The sequence below is a fragment of the Panthera onca genome, chromosome C2 (genome assembly GCF_046562875.1).
Source record: "Panthera onca isolate mPanOnc1 chromosome C2, mPanOnc1 haplotype 2, whole genome shotgun sequence".
In the NCBI taxonomy this organism is placed as follows: Eukaryota; Metazoa; Chordata; class Mammalia; order Carnivora; family Felidae; genus Panthera; species Panthera onca.
This window is the reverse complement of record NC_138347.1, coordinates 102,511,188-102,531,484: the sequence shown is the minus strand read 5'-3', so window position 1 is coordinate 102,531,484 and position 20,297 is coordinate 102,511,188. Positions and strand designations below refer to the sequence as shown.

At 34.1% G+C, this 20,297-nt stretch overlaps 1 long non-coding RNA gene across 4 annotated transcripts in view; it reads left to right on the top strand.

Annotated features, from left to right (window-relative positions):
- Positions 1-20,297, top strand: part of LOC132682723 (uncharacterized) — a 95,688-nt gene that overhangs the window by 20,138 nt on the left and 55,253 nt on the right. For 2 of the 4 annotated variants that reach the window (XR_009611834.2, XR_009611832.2), the window contains exons 2-4: positions 16,715-16,787; positions 17,769-17,838; positions 17,934-17,994. This is a non-coding gene — a long non-coding RNA (uncharacterized LOC132682723). The remainder of the gene's footprint in view (positions 1-16,714; positions 16,788-17,768; positions 17,839-17,933; positions 17,995-20,297) is intronic. The other 2 variants (XR_009611835.2, XR_009611833.2) reach the window with 1 other exon arrangement.

The window sequence follows — 20,297 nt, the reverse complement described above, 5'->3', positions numbered from 1 at the left end:
GCTCTGAGCCACCAGCCCAGAGCCCGATGCGGGGCTCGAACTCACGGACTGCGAGATCGTGACCTGAGCCGAAGTCGGACGCTTAACTGACTGAGCCACCCAGGCGCCCCCTAGCCCTGCATTTTTAATTCCCCCTTCACATTTTATGTATATGATGTCATATTTTACATCTTTTTATAGATATAATTTCACTACTTTTGTCTTTTAACCTTTATACTAGCTTTAAAAGTGATTAATTTACATGTTTGCTTTTATCAGTATAATTTTTTCATTTCACAATTTTCTTACTCCTGGTTATGGCATTTTCTATTCTGTTTAAATACGTCCCCTTACCATTTCTTGTAGAGTATTCTCAGTTGTAAGGTTTTTTTTTTTCTTTTTTCTTTTTTCTTTTCAACACTTTGAATTTATCATGCCACTTGTTTCTTGCCTGCAAAATTTCTGCTGAAAATCAGCTAATAGTCTTATGGGGTTTGTCTTATATGTAGCTAGTTGTTTTTCTTTTGTTGACTTTCTATTTAAAATTTATTTATTTGTCTTGAGAGGAAGGGGGCAGGGACAGAGAGAGAAGGAGGGAGAGAGAATCCCAAGTAGGCATTGCACTGTCAGTGAGCCTGATGCAGGGCTCAAACTCAGGAACCATAAGATCATGACCTGAGCTGAAACCAAGAGTCTGATGCTCAACTAAGTGAGCCACCCAGATGCCTCCTCTTGCTACTTTTTTTTTTTTTAACGTTTATTTATTTTTGAGACAGAGAGAGACAGAGCATGAACGGGGGAGGGTCACAGAGAGAAGGAGACACAGAATCTGAAACAGGCTCCAGGCTCTGAGCTGTCAGCACAGAGCCCGACGCGGGGCTTGAACTCACGGACCGCGAGATCGTGACCTGAGCCGAAGTCGGCCGCTTAACCGACTGAGCCACCCAGGCGCTACTTTTAAGATTTTATCTTCATCACTACTTTTTGTCATTGTAATTATTTTGTGTCTTGGTTTGGCCCTTTTGTGGTTCAACTTGTTAGACACTCTCTGTGCTTCCTGGATCTGGATGCCTGTTTCTTTACCCCAGATTAACAAAGTTTTAATCTATTATTTCTTCAAATAAGTTTTCCGCTCATTTCACTCTTCTGAGACCCTAGAATGTGAATTTTAGTATGCTTGCTGTCATAAAAATACTTTAACCTATTTTCTTTTTTCTGTTGAGCTTGGGTGGTTTTCATTACCCTGCTTTCCAGATCACTGATTCATTCTTCTACAACTTCTAATCTGCTGTTGATTCCCTCTAGTGTATTTTTCAACTCAGTTATTGTATTCAACTCAGATTCATTTTTTGTTTTGTATTCATGATCTCTTTGTTGAAATTTTCTTATGGAGTTTGTTTCTAGTTCCTTAAAGCTGGTGAGAATCTTTGTAGTCATTACTTTGAACTTTTTATCAGGTAGACTGCTTACTTTTATTTTATTTCTTTTTCCAAAGTCTTGTTTTTATCTTTAACTTATAGAATATTTCTGTCTCCTCATTTTGTTTATGTGAATTAGGAGAAACAGCTACTTTTGTCAGTCTTCAAGGAAGGAACTTACATAGGAATGTCCCCTGTGTAGATTGAATATGCCTGGTGGCTTTGGTGGGCTGAAGCTGTAGGTGAGTTCTGGAGCATTCTTCACCAGGGCTGCCATGGTGAGACAGCTGGAGCCAAAATAGAGATAGGTCAGTTGTTTCCAGCACCATCCTTGTAGATGGCTGGCACTAAAATGGGAATGGGCTGCTGCCTCCTGAGATATTCTGTGCAGGGGACACTCTGTTGAGATGGCTGGAGATTAAGCAGGTGTAGGGTGGATTTTTTTATTGTTTTTTTTTCCCCTGTGTCACCTGGTGAAATACCTGGGGGTGTCTTGGTGTGTACTGCATTGGAACCACCTTGGTGGAACGGCTAGACCTTAAGTGGTATGAATGAGTAGGGGGGGAATACCTTAGGGCATGGCTAGAGCTGGTATGATTCAGGGGTCTAGGACTCACTGAGACAGTAGGTCAGCTAGAGTACCCAGACCTTACGCTCATCTGTGTTATCAAGGTGATGGGAGAATGCAAGCAATGGCACTCATCAGCACCATTCATCCCAGAGATAGCTCCAGCAGTTCCCCCACCATTTGGCAAATTCTCTAGTGTTAGTAAATAGGTTTAGTTTTCTTATACTCTAATTGCCCTTTAAATTATTTGTATTTTTTTTCTCTGTCTAGGGCAGGTGAATCTGCTTATAGGTCCCTCAGTGCTATCTTTCCCTCTAATGTGTTTTGCAGTATGGGCCCGGGTAGGGTTCCTGTTGATATTGTGTCATCTCTCCTGGCATTCTCTTTGTGGTTCCTCTATACTTTGTTATGCAGGAGCTATGCAATTGTCCCTCAGTTCTTTTTCAGAAAGAATTGCTCAATATGTAGGTGTAGATTTGGTATGTCTATGGGAGGTGATTATCTCAGAGTCTTTCTATGCTTCATCTTGGACCTTCCTTCTTTATTGTTAGTGTTGTAATTATTTTTTGTCATCTAGTCCCTGAATATTTGTTTGAGACATACTCTTAAAATTTTCAAAAAATGAGTATCTATTTTGGAGATAAGAATAAATGGAAGTAATATTTAAATGTTTCCATTTTCCTTTTTACCTATTAAGCTTTTTATTTTGAATTGTAAACTTACAGAAATGTTGCAAAAATAGCATAGATAATTCCATTATATCTCTTAACCAACTTCATCACATGATTCAAAAGGAAATATGAACCTTGGAGAAACTCACAGAACATGACTCCATCTCAGAAGCAGTCTTAACCTAGATCTTGCCACTGTACAAGGTCAAAGCTACAGAACTGAACTATGCTACATGATTAATGACCTTGAAATAAAATTTTGGAGAATCTGATTTTATTTTAGCTATCTTTTGTATCTTTTTTTCATGAGTGCAAGTAGTATGTTTATTTTCTCAAAAATGGATATTAAGCTGAAACAAGATAGGAAAGTCCTCAACCATCACTCATATTCATTGCTAACTTCTTAGGGCATCCAAGGTTCAGAAACTTCCTGAGACCTAAAGAATCTGTTTCATTGATTAGATGTTTTTCTCTCTGTGAGTGTGTGTGTTGCATTTTGCAGTACAAGTTAATGTATTTTAATCATATAAATAACATTTTAAACAGTGGTTATGTTAAACTAATTAGAAGATAGTTATTATTGTAATTAATAACATTATTTAATTTTAACTATATACTCTATTTGTTTTGTTGGCAGTCTTTTTTTTTAGTTTTCATTCAGCTAAAAATAATGGTGAAACTCTGTTTTCATAGTACCCCAGACACTGCTATCTAATTTATTTTGCTGCTTATATTTCCTATCACTATATGTACCTTTATATTGTATTCACTTTTGCTTTTCCCTTAGCCTTGAAAGCTTTGCATCTGTAATGATTTGTCCACATCGTATTGCTTCCCTTCTGCTCTATTGTAAACTTAAATTTCCCGTATTCTATATTTTGCTATTAGTTTGGTCATAACACAAGAAGAGCCCTTATTATGTTTCATTACATTTAGCTTTATGATCTTCTCTTTCCTCTGCTAGATAATGACTTACACCAAGCAAGGCCACCTAGGCATGTGTACATTCACAGAGCACAGAATAATTTCTGGAATGTAGTGGACATTCAATATAGAGATTTTGATTCAACAAATGAATGAGGTTTCATAACTAAGATAAAGTGAAAAAATGTGATTGTATAGTTCTTCATTAAAATAGCACATTTTAAGTATTAACCAATTCAATGTTAGCCAAAGCTAGATAGATACTTAAGTGGGAATTTGACAGGGTATCACACTGTGGATGGAGGTGTTATGGGGAAGAATTTTTTTTTCTTTTTCTTAAGAGTTTAGTATTGCATTTACTTTCTAGTGTTAAAAATGTTATTTGGGTAACACTACATGCAATTAGACAAGATAAAGACAAAAATGGCTTCAGCATCTCTTTATTTCTCTCTGATTAATGAATGGTTGACATTGTTAAAGTGATTACTGCAGGCAGATCTAAATTCTTTGCATGTATAAATTCTTCTAATCCTTACATGTTTTCTGTGATGAAAGATACTGTTATTTTTCTAATTTAAAGATACAAATCTGTCACAGAGGCTAGACTTACCAAAGAACAGTCAGGTAGGATGTTACACAGCTCAGCAGCCAGGGGTCTGGCTGCTGACCGTGGGTTACTCCTATGTTGCACTGCTCCTCAGTACTGACAAGAGCAAGCTGTAGAAGGAGCAATGGGTTAGAGCAAAGATGGAAACAACGATGCCTTGAGAGTCATATCCTAATAATTGAGGCAAAATAAGAGTTTGCATTGTTAGACTCACCATATTATTTCTAGTTTTCTTTATTTGCTTGAATCCTCGCTTTCTTCCTGTATTCTCTTCTTTCACCCACAGAAAATAAGGTCAACATGTAGGTACCAGAACATTATCTCAAAGCTAAAGGGATGGCTGGCATAAATTCTATGGATTTAGTGCAAGAAAAGTGTAAGAATATGTGTGTGTATCTACCTACACACACACACACACACACACACACACACACACACACACACACTGTATAACTGGTAGTCCCATTTCAAAGTGTTTGCTTCTTTGCATCTCTGACATGCTGAGATCTATTTTTTTTCAATGACTGGAGGAGATTTCAACTCTATATGTATCTCCTAGAAAAATGCTAATTTTCTTGGCAAGTCAAGAACAGAACATCTGCTTTTATTGACTCTTTAGTTGAAAAACAATAAGAAAACCTTATCTTTTTCTGTGCTGGTGATATGACTGTAATACCCTATTGCATATTAATGACTCTCTAGATCCATCCTTGTTTGAATTTGAATGGTCAGAAATAAAATGATGCAATATTGAGTTACAAAACAGTAGTAAACCATATTTGCTAAATACTTTCTTCACCAAATGGAAACATACATATATGATATAACAGTAAAATGAATGAAACATTTTAAAAGGAAGTTCTTGTTTATAATGTTTCTTCCCTAGTTACATGACAGCTAATGTAGTATTCATGGTCAAATTTAACTTTTGAGACCATCTGCTCTATGCAAGATGTCATAGAAATAAAAGCTGTTTTGAAATGAAAAGAGAACAAAAATCTTATTCAGAGAACACCTCCCAGCTGTGTTACCAGTTACTGTGTAATCATCTTTCATTATACATGCTGTATGGGGTATAGAGGATGATTAGAAATGCAAACCTGATGTTCTGGATTTGTACATCTCTTTTAGGGACAGATCGGCTCAGCAAGGAATTTAGCCTCAGATTTTGATTGTGTCTCATGAAATGTTTTGCTAAGTCACTAATATTTGTTGAGTGAACATTTTCATATTCTAAGAAACAACCCAAAGACAACTTCTAAAATTCTTGTATTTATAGAATACTCAACACTAACCAGCATGAGACTAAGCAAAATTAGGACCATATATGCTGACAGTTCAGAGCCTGGAGCCTGCTTCAGATTCTGTGTCTCCCTCTCTCTCTCTGCCCCCTCCCTCATTCATGCCCTGTGTCTCAAAAATAAATAAGCATTAAAAAAATTTAAAAATCAGGACCATACTATTATCTTCATTTCCTTTTTTCTTCCAATTTCCACTAAAAGGATGAAAAGCATAGTAAGAAGACCAGTGCTGCAAGTATTTAGAATCTATGTATCTATATATTGTCTTCTCAAGGTCAAAAGCTTGTCAGTTTTGGAGGGCATCTTCTCAGATATTCTACACTTTTGAGAGCACAGTTGTAGAATATAGCTAGGTAATGTCTTAAATAGGGAAATAATATGTATATTTTGTAGCTTACTTTTGCATTTCGTTTATTTTAGATCATTCCATAGTGGGTAGTAAGAGATGATTCATTGTATGAGTACTGCATTGCAGACGTATTTCCAATTGTTCCAGATGTCCATTGCTATGGAACTACTGTACAACTCAAATTTACTGGTTAAAATGTCAATGATTTTATTGTATCTCATCATTTTTGAATAAGGTAGATGCATAAGACCTAGCTAGGTGATTTTCCTGGTTCACATTGTATAAACTGGTTACTTGGTAATAATTACTTGATGCCAGGATGGATGATAGAAGATAGATATCCCCACATGTCTGTGGCCTTGGTGGAGATAGTTGGAGAACTGACTTCAGATGGCCCCTGTCCAAGTGGTCTCAAGGCTTCCCTATGTGGTACCAGTATGGTAATTGGCTTTCTTACAAAACAGTTCAGAGCATTATGATACCAAAGTGGATGATGCCAATCTTTTCAAAGGGGATGCCCCACACTGATACAGCTTCATTACCACCAAATTCTTTTGGACAGAGAGTACTCATAGATCAGAACAGATTCAAGGATAGAGGACATAAGTTATTCTTAATAAGAGGAGGAATATTAACCCATGGTCATTTTTAATCTGCCATACCAGTTTTTGGTCAAACAACAAACTTTAATAATTATTCTTGTGTAGACATTTTTGTGATTATAGTAGTAGACACATTCTTACAAGTGATATTGATGAATTATAAAATGCTGATTTGCATTTATGATTTTGACAGATATTACTCTTTTTGTGGAAGTATTGTACAACATATTGATCTTTCTTTATCTCAACACTGCCTAACACAAAAGGTGTTCTCAAATACTTAAACAACATAGCACTGAAATGTAGAGGGCAGGGTGAAGAGATGAAGAAATTTATAGAAACAGAAAAATAGTAGAGCAAGTAAGAAATCTAATATTTAAAAGTCATTCAATTTCCTGTTATCTGTATCTTCTCTGTTAAAATTATATAAGTAGATTATATAATTTCTTAGGATTACAAAAGGATACTAGTAGAATGGACCTATGATTGTATATATTTTAAGATTTTGTAAAGCATTGTAATGAAGCAAAAATTTAAAGACTTTTTTTAAATTTTTTTTTAAAGTTTATTTATTTTTGATGGAGACAGAGTGTGAGCATGAGCTGGGTAGGGGTGGAGAGAAAGGCAGACACAGAATCTGAAGTGGGCTCCAGGCTCCAAGCTGTCAGCACAGAGCCTGACGTGGGGCTCCAACTCATGATCTGTGAGATCATGACCTGGGCCAAAGCCAGACGTTTAACTGACTGAGCCACCCAGCTGGCCCAAAAATTTAAAGACATTTCAAGAGAACATGCAAAATCTGAGGTACATAAATACTTCAAAGTTGTTTTTTTTTACTCCTTAATGCTTGCTTAGCAATTAGAGCTAGCTTAATTTTATATGATCATCTTTACTAACGCAAGTATTGAGAATAATTTTTGAGAACATAATACATATGATTTGATTATAATAGTATCTGTTTAAATATTTATATAACTATTTATTGTAATATCCAAAAAGACATTAGATATTCTAAAGAGATCAAATTAGTCAACAGGACATATTGTCAATAGCTTACCATTTGCTTCATTTAAGTGAGATCAAAATTTTGAAATTGTTAATATCATCCATATTTAATGTATATATCTATAGTAAATGGTAAGACCAAACTTACTGTATGATATCATGAAAGATATACAAAATATAAAGTTACATGAGTATACATGAAAATCTTATGAAAGTTTAAAATCTGGCTTCAGAATTCCTGTGATCATAGGTATCACATATAATAAAAAAATATTTGGTGAATATGTCTCAACTCCTAAAGTTTTGACTTCAAGAAGATATTAAGGAAAATTTCAACCGATATATGACACCTTATGAAAGTTGTATAAATGACTCTTATTTCCAAGACCAGTTTTACTTTTTAAGGCAATTTTATTTGGGGTAATTTTTTTAAATTTCAAAGATAATATATCCTAATTAGTTTTTTTAATTACAGTATAATTAACATGCTATATTAGTTTCAGGTGTATGATGTACTGATTCACCAATTCTACATTACACATTGCTGATCCTGATAAGCATACTATTAATCCCCTTTACCCAACCCCCCAGTCCATCTCCCCTCGGGTAACCACCAGTTCTCTATATTTAGTCTGTAGTGCTTTTGTTTTGTTTCTTAAATTACACCTATGAGGAAATCATATGGTACTTGTCTTCCTCTGACTGACTTATCTAACATTATACCCTCTACATCAAACCTATGTTGTTACAAATGGCAAGATTTCATTATTTTTATGGCTGGAAATATTCCATTGTGTGTGTATCTTCTTTTTTAAATTTTTTAAGTTTTTATTTAGTTTCTGTAGAATTTTGTGATCCATCACTTATATACAATACCAGATGCTCATCACAAGTGCCTTCCTTAATACCCATTTAACCCACCCCATGCTGACCTCCCCTGGAGCAAACCTTGGTGTATTGTCTATACTCAGTTTTATGGTTTGCCTGTCTTATTTTCCTCCATGTTCATCTATTTTGTTTCTTAAATTCTACATAATATATGCTTTTTCTTTATCCATTCACCCATGCATGGACCGTTGGGTTGATTCCATATTTTGACTGTTGTAAACAATGCTACAATAAATATAGATGCGCATATATCTTTCTGAATTAATGTTTTTTTATTCTTTGGGTAAGTATCCAGTAATGGAATTACTGGATTTAACTTTATGGAGAATCTTCATACTGTTTTAGATAGTGGCTGCATACGTTTGCAATACCCCCAATTCTTGCTATTTCTTGATTTTAGCCATTCTGGCAGATGTGAAGTAATAGCTTATTGTGGTTTCCCTAAAACGCTGAGTGATGTTGAACATCTTTTCATGTGTCTGTTTCCCATCTGTATTTCTTTGGAAAAATGTCTGTTCATGTCTTCTGCCCATTTTTTAATTGCAGTATTTGCTAATATAGCAAATGTTTTGTATATACTTTGGAGACAAACCCCTTATTAGTTATGTCATTTTCAAATGTCTTCTCCAACTCAGTAGGTTATCTTTTTGTTTTGTTGTTTCCTATGCTGTGAAAAAGCTTGTACTTTTGATGTAGTCCAAATAATTAATTTTGCTTTTGTTTTCTTTGCCTTAGGAGACATCCAGAAAAACGTTGCTATGGCCAATGTTACAGAAATTATTGCCTGTGCTCTCTTCTAGGATTTTTATAGTTTCCCATCTCACATTTATGCCCTTAATCCATTTTAAGTTTATTTTTGTGTATGGTGTGAGAAGGTGGTCCAATTTAGTTCTTTTTGCATGTAGTTGTCCACTTTTCCCTGAACCACTTGTTGAGAGACTATTTTCTCCATTGCATATTCTTATGCCCTTTGTCAGAGATTAACAAATTGTGAGTTTATTTTGGGGCTCTATATTCTGTTCCATTGATCTATGTGTCTATTTTTGTGTCACACTGTATTGTTTAGGTTATTATAGATTTGTAGTATATCATGAAATCTGGTACTGTGATACTTCTCATTTTCTTCTTCTTTTTTTTTTTTTTTTTTTTGATAGATACTGAATTAAATCTGTAGACTGCTTTGGGTAGTATGGATATTTTAACAATATCTGTTCTTCCAATCCATGAACATGGAAAGTCTTTCCATTTGTGCTGTGCTCAATTTCTTCCATCAGTGTTTTCAGAGTACAGGTCATTCACCTCCTTGGTTAAGTTTATTCCTACGTATTTTGTGATTTTTGGTGCCATGGTGAAAGGGAGTTTTTTTCTTAATTTCTCTTTTTGCTACTTCATAATTAGTGCACAGAAATTCAAGGGATTTCTGTATGCTGTGACCTTACTGAATTCATTAATTCAGTCTTGTGGTTTTTTGGTGGAATCTTCAGTCTTTTATATATCAACAGAAAATAGTGAAAGTTTTACTCCCTTCTTATCAATTTGGATGACTTTCATTTCTATTTCTTGTATGACAGCTGTGGCTAGGACTTCCAGTACCATGTTGAATAAAAGCAGTGAAAGTAAACATCCTTATCTTTTTCTGATCTTTGAGGCACAGCTCTGTTTTTTTCCCCATTCAGTATGATGGGGAGTTTTTCATATATGGACTTTATTATGTTGAAGTATGTTTCCCCTAAATCTACTTTGTTGAGAGTTTTTTTTAACATGAATGGATATTGTATTTTGCCAAATGTCTTTTCTGTATCTACTGCTATAATTATATGGTTTTTATTTTTTCCCTTAATGTGATGGATCACATTTTTGATTTGTAAATATTGAACCACCTCTGCATCCCTCGAATGAAACACAATTGATCATGGTGAAACATTTTTTAATGTATTGCTTTTTTTATATATTTTTTTACATTTATTTATTTATGAGAGATGGAGTGAGACAAAGTGAGAGTAGAGGTGGGGAAGAGAGAGAGGGAGACACAGAATCTGAAGCAGGTTCCAGGCTCTGAGCTGTCAGCACAGAGCCTGATGCAGGGCTTGAACCCACAAACCTGTGAGATCATGACCTGAGCCGAAGTCAGATGCTTAACCAACTGAGCCACCCAGGCACCCCATTTAATGTATTGTTTAATTAGTTTTGCAGATATTTTGTTGAGGATTTTAGCATTTATCTTCATCCAAGATATAGGCACATGTTTTTCTTCTTTGTAGTGTCTTCATCTGGTTTTGGCATCAAGGTAATGCTGGCCTCATTGAATGAATTTGGACCTTTCCTTCCTCTTCCACTTTTTGGAATAGTTTGAGAAGAATAGGTAGTAACTCTTTTTTTTTTTTTTTTTTTTTTTTTTACAAGTGTTGTAGAATTTACTGTGAAGCCATCTGGTCTTGGACTTTTGTTCATTGGGAGTTTTTTTTTTTTTTATTTTTTTAAGTAGTCTTCACACCTGTGTAGAGCCCAATATGGGACTTCATCTCACAACCCTGAGTTTAAGACCTGAGCTAAGATCAAGTGTTGGAGATGTAACTGACTAAGCCACCTAGCCACCCCTGTTGGTAGTGTTTTTGATCACTGATTCAGTCTCCTTGATGTTAATCAGTCTGTGCAAATTTTCTGTTTCTTCCTGATTCAATTTGGGACATTATATTTCTCTAGGAATTTATCCATTTTTTCTAAAATATCCAATTAGTTGGCATGTAAGTTTTCATAATATTCTCCTGTAATCCTTTGTATTTGTGGTGTCGATTATTTCTCCTTCATTTATGACTTTATCTGACTCTTTTTTTTTTATGAGTCTGGGGCTAATGACTCACCAATTTCCTTGCTCTTTCAAAGACCTAGCTCTTGATTTCATCGTGTTCATTTTTTTTTAAGTCTCTCTATCATTTACTTTAGTTCTACGCTGTATTATGTCCTTTCTACTGGTTTTAAGCTTTGTTCCTCTTTAGTGTAAACTTACATTGAGATTTCTCTTCATTCTTGTGTAGGCCTATATTGCTATACACTTCCCTCTTAGAATAGCTTTTGCACCATCGTATTATCCTTTTGGTTTGTCTCCATGTATTTCATTAAATTTACTCTTTATTAGTTGAGACATTCATTGTTTAGTAACATGTTATCTAACTTCTATGTGTTTGTGTCTTTCTAGATTTTTTTTGTGGTTGATTCCTAGTGTCATAGCATTGTGGTTGGAAAAGGTTCATCTGACTTCAGTCTTTTGAATTTGCAAAAACTTGTCTGTGGCCTAACAGGAGATCTATTCTCTAGAATATTCCATGTGCACTTGAAAAGAAAATGTATTTTATTCTGTTTGGATACAATGTTCTGAATATATCTTTTAGATCCATCTGGCCAAGGTGTCATTCAAAGCCACTGTTTCCTTGTTGATTTTCTGTTGGATGATCTATCCATTGATGTAAGTGGGGTATAATATAATACTATTATTTTATTACAATTGATTTCTTGTTTTATGTCTGTTATTAGCTCCTTTATGTATTTGGGTGTTTCATGTTGGATTGTTTCCCTTATGATTAGGTAGTATCCTTCTTTGCCTCTTGTTATGGTCTTTTAAAGTCTATTTTGTGCAATATAAGTATTGCACTCCAGCTATCTTTTTACTTCTATTTGCATGATAAATGCTTTTCCATCCTTCACTTTCAATCTGCATTTGTCTTTAGGTCTGAAATGAGGCAGCATATAAATGTATAAAATTGCTTTTTTATACAGTCACCTCATGTCTTTGTCTTTGGGCATTTAGTCTATTTAAATTCAAAGTAATTATTGATAAGCATGTGTTTATTGCCATTTTGTTACTTGTTTTATGATTGGTTTTATAGTGCTTTCTTCTTGCTCTATTCCTTTGTAATTGTATGTTGTTGTTGTTTAGTATAATGCTTGGATTCCTTTCTCTTTGTTTATTGTGTGACAGGTTTTTGGTGCATTGCTACCATTAGGTTCATATATAATATTTTATGTGTATAGCAATCTATATTAAGTTGATGGCCACTTAAGTTTGAACCCATTCTGAAGTACTAAATTTTTACTCCTTGCCCACATTTTATGTATATGCCACACTTTACATTCTTTTTTATTAATCTTTTGACTGATTTTTGTAAATATAAAACCATTATGTAGGCTAAAGTAGTAAAAGCAATTATAAGCGATTAATGTACTCTATTATATGTTTGCATTTTTACGTGAATTTTTTTCATCTCATAATTTTCTTATTCCTACTTATGATCTTTTCACTCAGAGAATTTTCTTTGTTGTTTATTGTAAGGCTGGTGTAGTGGTCACAAATTCTTTTAACTTTTGTTGGGAAACTCTCTCTCCTACTCTGAATGATAGCCTTGCTGGAGAGAGTATTATTGGTTGCAGGTTTTTTGGGTTTTTTTTGTTTTTTGTTTTTTGTTTTTTTCCTTTCAGCACTTTGAATACATTGTGTCTCTCCTTTCTGGACTTAAAAGTTTCTGCTGATATGTTGCTTACAAGAGATTCACTTTAGGCACAGAGACACATGCAGACTGAACATGAAGGAATGGAAAAATATTTACCTTGTAAATGGAAGCAAAAAGAAGGTTAGCATAGCAATACTTAGACTTTAAAACAAAGGTAATAATAAGAGACAAAGGATACTACATAATCATAAAAAGAACAATCCAAAAGGAGAATAATTTTACATATTTATGCACCTAACATGAAAGCACCTAAATACATGAAGCAACTGTTAACATAGAGGAATTAACATAGAGGAAGAAATTGATAGTAAAGCAGTATTAGTCCAGGACTTTAAACCCCACTTAGATTATCCAGATGGTAATCATCAAGGAAACAGCAGATTTTAATGATACATTAGACTAATGGATCTCTCAAATATATGCAGAACTTTCTTTCTCTCTAAAACCACTGGAATAGACATTCAAGTACACATGAAACATCTTCTAAGATAAAGTTTGAAATTATATAATGTATCTTTCCCACCCACAACTCTATGAAAATAGAAATTACAGGAATAAATATAGAAACACTAATACATGGAGGCTAAATAAAATGACACTAAAAAATTAAGGGGTCTACCAAGTAATCAACAGCAAATCAAAAAACACATGGAAACAAATCAAAACACAATGGTAGAAAATCTAAAATATAAGTTTGTAGCAATACAGACCTATGTCAAGAAAGAAGAAAAATCCTGAATAAATCTCCTAACATTATTCCTAGAGGATCCAGAAAAAGAAAAAGCTTAAAGAAGTATAAGGAAGAAAATAATAAAAATAAATATCAATGAAACCAGACGTTTGTTCTTTAAAAAAGATAAGATTTATAAACCTTTAGCCAGACTTACCAAAAAGAGAGAGAGGACTTAAATAAAGTAGGACAAATATAAAGATAATTTTATGAAAAACTATATGCAAACAAATTGGATGACCTAGAAGAAATGGATAAGTTTGTAGAAATCTATAACCTTCCAAAACTGACTCAGAAATAGAAAATTGAAACAAACTAATTAGTCACAATGAAATGGAATCAGTAATTAGGAAATTCCAAATGGGGTCCCTGGGTGGCTCAGTTGGTTAAGCATCAAACTCTTGATATCAGCTCAGGTCACGACATCACAGTTTGTGGGACTGAGCCCTGAGTCAGGACTCACTGACATTGCAGAGCCTGCTTAGTATTCTCTTTCTCAGAAAAACAAGTATACATTTAAAAAATAATATTAAGAAACTCCTAATAAAAGCCCAGGACTAGATGGCTTCACAGGTGAATTCTACCATTTAAAGAAGAATTAATACCTGGTGTACCTGTGTGGTTCAGTTGGTTAAGCAACAGGCTGTTGATTTCAGCTCAGGTCATGATCCCATGGTTGTGAGACTGAGCCCTGCATCAGGCTCTGGCACTGCATGTGGAGCCTGCTTAACATTCTCTCTCTCCCTCTGCCCCTCCCAGACTCACTGTCTCAAAAAACAAACAAACAAACAGGAAGAGAGTACCTATTCTTATGAAACAATTCCAAATAATAGAAGAGAAAAGAAAACTTCCTAATTCATGCTACAAGCCCAGCATTATCCTGAAACCAAAAATAGACAAAGATACTACAAAACAAGAAAACTACAGGCCAATTATATAATGGAGATAGATGCAAAAATCCTCAGCAAAATATTAGCAAACCTAATCCAATAATACATTAAAAAATTATTCACCATGATCAAGTGAAATTTATTCCACAATTGCATGGGTGGTTGAATATTTACAAATCAATGTGATACAACACATTAATAACAAGAGAAATGATAAAAACCAAATAATCACCTCGATAGATGCAGAAAAAGAATTTGACAAAATACAACATCCATGGATAAAAACTATTAATGCAAAATCAGGAAACGTATCTCAACATACTAAATGCCATATATGGAAAAAAAAAACAGCTTTTCCTCTGAGATCAGGAACAAGACAAAGATGCACACTCTCACCAGTTTTATTCAACATAGCGCTGAAAGCCCTAGCCACAGCAATTACAAGAAATAAAAGGCATCCAAAGTATTAAGGAAAAAGTAAAACTTCACCTTTTGCTGTTGGCATGATACAATATGTATAAAACCCTAAAAACTGCTCCAAAAAACTACTAAACTAATAAATGAATTCAGTAAAGCTGCAAGATACATTAATATACAGAAATCTGTTGCTTTTCTGTACAGTAATAATAAAGTAGCAAAAAGAGAAGACAATAATCCCATTTATAATTGTACCAGAAAGAATAAAATGCCTAGGAGTAAACGTTTAAACCTTCAAAAACTAAATAGGCCACAAACTATGGTAAAGATATCCTAAACTCATGTATCGGAAGGACAAATATGGTTAAAGTGTCCATACTGTACAAAGCAATATACAGATTTAATATAATCCTTAAAGTTATGAGACCACAAAAATCCTTGAATACCCGAAGTCATTTTGAGGAAGATGAACAAGCTGGAGGTGTCCCAATCCCAGATTTTAAGATACACTACAAAGCCATAGTAATCATAACAGTGTGATACTAGCACAAAAATAGGCACATATATCAATGGCGCATAACAGCCAGAAATAAACCCAACATTTATGGTCAATGTAATCTGTGACAAAAGAGGCAAAAAATACAATAGGGAACAGAATAGTCTCTTCAACAAATGGGCTAGGAAACCTGGACCACTTTCTCACACCATACATAAAAATAAACTCAATTTGGTATAAAGACCTAAATGTGAGACCTGAAACCATAAATCTCCTGGAAGAAAACAGTTAGTGATTTCTCTGACACAGCCATAGAAACATTTTTCTAGGTATGTCTCCTTAGGCAAAAAAACAAATGCAAAAATCAACCATTGAGACTGCACCAAGATAAAAAAAAGTTCTGCACAGCAAAAAAATGAAACAAAAAAATTAACAAAGTGAAAATATAACTTACTGAATAGAAAAATGTATTTGCAAATGATATTTCATATGGAGTTAATATCCAGAATATATGAAGAACTTAGGTGACACCAAAAATATTCAATTAAAAATGAATAGACATTTTTCCAAAGAACACATCCATATGGCCAATATACAAATGAAAAAATGTTAAACATCACTAATCATCAGGGAAATGCAAATCAAAATCACCATAATATTTAACCTCACACTCACCAGAATGGCTAGAATCAAAAACATAAGAAATAACAAACGTTGGTGGGAACGCAAATTGGTAGGTGCTGTGGAAAACAGTTCGGAGGTTCCACAAATTTAAAAATAGGATTAACATATAATCCAGTAATTCCATTATGGTATTTACCCAAGGAAAATAAAAACACTGATTTGAAAAGACATATGCACCCCCCATGTTTATTGCAGCATTATTTACAATGGCCAAGATATGGAAGCAAGACATCTATCAACAGATATAGAAGATGTGGTATATAAGGAATATTGAAATATTACTCAGCCCTGCAAGGAGATCTTTCCATTTTCAACAAAATTAATGGACCTAGAGGAAACAATGCTAAGTGAAATATGCCAGAAAGACAGAAATTCCATATGATTTCACTCAAGTGTGGAATTTAAGAAACAAAAAAAAAAGAGAATAGACTTGGAAATACAAAGAACTGGTGGTTGCCAGAAAGGAGGTGTGTGTGTGGTGGGGTGGGGGTGTGTGAAATAGATAAAGGGATTAAGAGTACGTTTATGATAAACACTGAATAATGTGTAGTATTTTTAATAATTATACTTGAGTAAAAAATTTAAAATATTTACTTTTAGACTGCCAGACACTGTAGCAATAAATCAAATTGATTTTCTGATAGCTTACTTCATAATTTAATGTCATCTTTTATACACAGACACCACTCCTGCTCTCACCTTGTTGGTTGGCCGTTCTTTCAGGAATTCTCTGTTGTACTCTCCATTGCATTGGTGAGTCATTTTTGTTTTAAAATATATCCTGGAATTCTTTTAAAGCAATGATAACATTAATTGAATATTTATTATATATGCAGAAGTTCAGTGCCTTTCATATAAGTCTTTAATCTTTAGCCTTAAAAAATAATGAAGGAAGAAGTATAGTTCATTATCCTTCAGAGGAAATGGAGATCAAGAGAAGCAGAGTTACTTAGCTAAACACATATGCCTAGTGATACACAAGTGTGCCTGTGTAGCCTCCCTGTTTTTCATCCATTCAATGTACCATATATTGATTGCCTGTTATGTGCCTCTCTTACTATTAAGCATCCAAGAGTCTAGACAAATGTGGTTCCTTTCCCTGTGGAATTGACAGTGGCCGAGTGATGACAATTTTACTAAAGAGTAGCAAGGAAAAGAGTACACTATTGAAATCTGCACTGTGGAGCAGGGACAAATCTTTTATTAAGTAGTATATAATAAAAAGTTAAACTGTGATCTGAAAAGTCATTTATATTTAGCTAAGCAAACACTTATGAAAGACAGGAGTCACTGGACAATGCTTAAAAAATAAATTTTCAAAGTGAACCATGTTGAGTTTCATAAAATGAAACAAGGATAGTTGCCTGGGGCTCAGAGAAGCTGAAAGAAGAATTTTGTTTTGTTTCCTCTCTCTTTTCAAAGACTCTTTGTATACTTTGTGTTTATGGTATTTAAAAAAAAAAGCTGAATATATGTCAGTATGTTTATTGAAAAAATGAGAAAATCATATTTAGCACGAATAAAAATAAAATACATCTCTGATAGCCAGAGATAACCACCGTTAGCTCTTTGATGTTTATCCTTTCTGATATCCTCTCTATGTAGGAATGTGCACATTTTTACAGAGAAAAAAATATGAACTCACAGATTGCTGTGAAGACTTTTCATTAATGTGATATTTTTAATTCTTTTCCATATGCATAAATTTTCATCTGCAAAATAACACATGAATAGTATGGTACTATATAATAATGGACAGATAGATCACTGTGCTACTGTACACAAACATCAGACTAAAGAAGAGGTAATTTATTTAAAAATTATTTTGAAACATTTCTTAATAACATGCAAAAACTCTATTTTAATCCTTAACTTCTTTTTTTTTCATATACTCTACAGATCTCAACATGAATGACTATTTTGCCTAAATTTATACTCACAGACTTGGAGTAAGATGGAGGTATGAAATGAACATGAGCTTTCAAATGAGATTATTTGTAACATAAAAACAAATTGATCCCACTTAATAAATTACCAATAAGCTCTACTTGATGACTTCATTGGTATTATACAATATTTCAAGAGAAAATTACAAACATACTTGCAACACAGATAAAGCGTTGATATGTAAGCAGCTTGTATAATGTGGGAAAATTTCCAACGCTCAATTGGAAAATCTGGTAAAATTCATGAGCAGAATAAAATTTTAAAACATACCTGACAATCTCACCCACACACCAAACAAAAAGAATCCTCAACTCTTCTGTAAAATTTCTCTTTATATTCCTGCTATATGACATCAAGCTCACTTCTGATGATGCTTTTTCTCTTGAAGCTCTCTTAAAAGGTGTAAGACAGGTGCACCTGCAGGGGTCAGTAGGTTAAGCCTCTGGGTTCTTTATTTGGGTCAGGTCCTGATCTCACAGTTTGTGAGTTCAAGCCTGCATCAGGCTTGATATATCATTCATGATATTACATACAACCCTCTTTTCTGTATGCATAGACTAGCATTTAAGGCTCATATCTCCAACCATGATGTAGATTCACTCTTACTTTCTCAGGGACAGTTTCACCAGTTCTCTTACTCTGTAAGCAACATGAGAGAACATCTTCAAAAATATGTTTTGTTTCCTGTCAAATCTCCAAAGCCTATAATAGTATAGTACTTCGAACCTAGTGAGTACTAATGAGTGAAGATAAAATGAAAGAGAATGATATATCATTTTTACCAGTCAAATTTTATTTGAGAGAGAGAACTTGTGCATGCAAGTGGGGAAGGGGCAGAGAGAATTCCAAACAGGCTCTTCACTGTCACCACAGAGCCTGATGCAGAGCTGGAACCCACAAACCATGAGATCATGACCCAAACTAAAGACGTGTAACCAATTGAGCCACCTAGGTACCTCATAAACTACTATTTAACCTGTCAGGCAGAATGAAGGGATTACTCACTGCCATGGTAGATAGGCATTTGAAATTAAATATTTTTCAAAAGCAGTCTGACAAAACAATCCTAGATTCACAGACTCAAAGCCTCAATATGGCAATCTTACTGTTTATGGCCTCCTTTAAGTAACAAGGCAACTATTAATAAGTATATAACAGATTTGTTTATGAAATGTCAATTTGAGGGAAAAAATTAAAAACAAAGCAAATATTTAGACCAAGTATGATGAGTCTACATGTTCATAAAATGTATGTGCTATTGCAGTCACATGCATAAAGCACTTCTATTTACTTTGGAAAATGTTTGGTATTATGGCCACCTGGAATGCCACTCAAGGCGTGGCCCAATCTTTAACCTCTTCCTAGAGGATTACTCCTATAATCCTCACATGAGAGAACTAGCCAAGAAGTTTTGAATATTTTTTTTATTACTAGCAGTCAAGTTCAATACACTAAATACATCTCTCAGCAACATTACCCCTCCCCAAAGTCATGTCTGATTGAAAATCTATGAGCCAGCCCAATACTAGGGTAGCGTAATGCCATCTCTTTGAGTGTAAGTGAGGGTAAGCAGGTGGTTTCTTGAGGAGATATGCAGGAAGTAAGGTCTGGTCTTAAAATTATTTCCCAATTAAAAAAGAATAGTTTATGTTTTTAATAATTACACTTATTTATGGCCATATATTAGACTGAAAAGTATCTCAAATGGAGTTTTGCTTTTATACCTATGCATATATAATACATATACTCACACAAAATGTAAGAATACAAGCCTCCAGAAAAAAAGATAATAAAGTCACTTACTTGTGAAATCAAAGCTTCAGTATCTGCTTGCTTCACCTGCCGAAGAAAATACTTGGGCTTATACTTTATGGTTAACAAGACTGAACACTTTTGAAACATACTTCTCTAGTCGCCCAACCTGTAAATTAAATACATCAGCAATGCAATTATTGCACTGTGCTCTTTTCACAGGTATAAATCACATACAAAAGAATTGCAGAACTGAGAAACAAAACTATAATTTATGTTTTACTCTTAACACCTGAAACTCCACATGTAAACCAGTGTTCTGAAGTTGCAAATAGGTTCCATGCCAGTTATAATGAGGTAACTTCAGAACTAGAAAAGGAAATCAGACTAGAAAGCAGTGATATTTTATGGAACCATTCTCTTTCATAACTTGTTTTTTTCTGTGTTTTACATACCTTTAATAGAATAGTCACGCAATTTTTTTAAATAAAAATTTAGGAAAATAAAAACCACAGTATTAGTTGGTTCTAAAAACACCCACCAGAAAGTTATTATTAACAATAT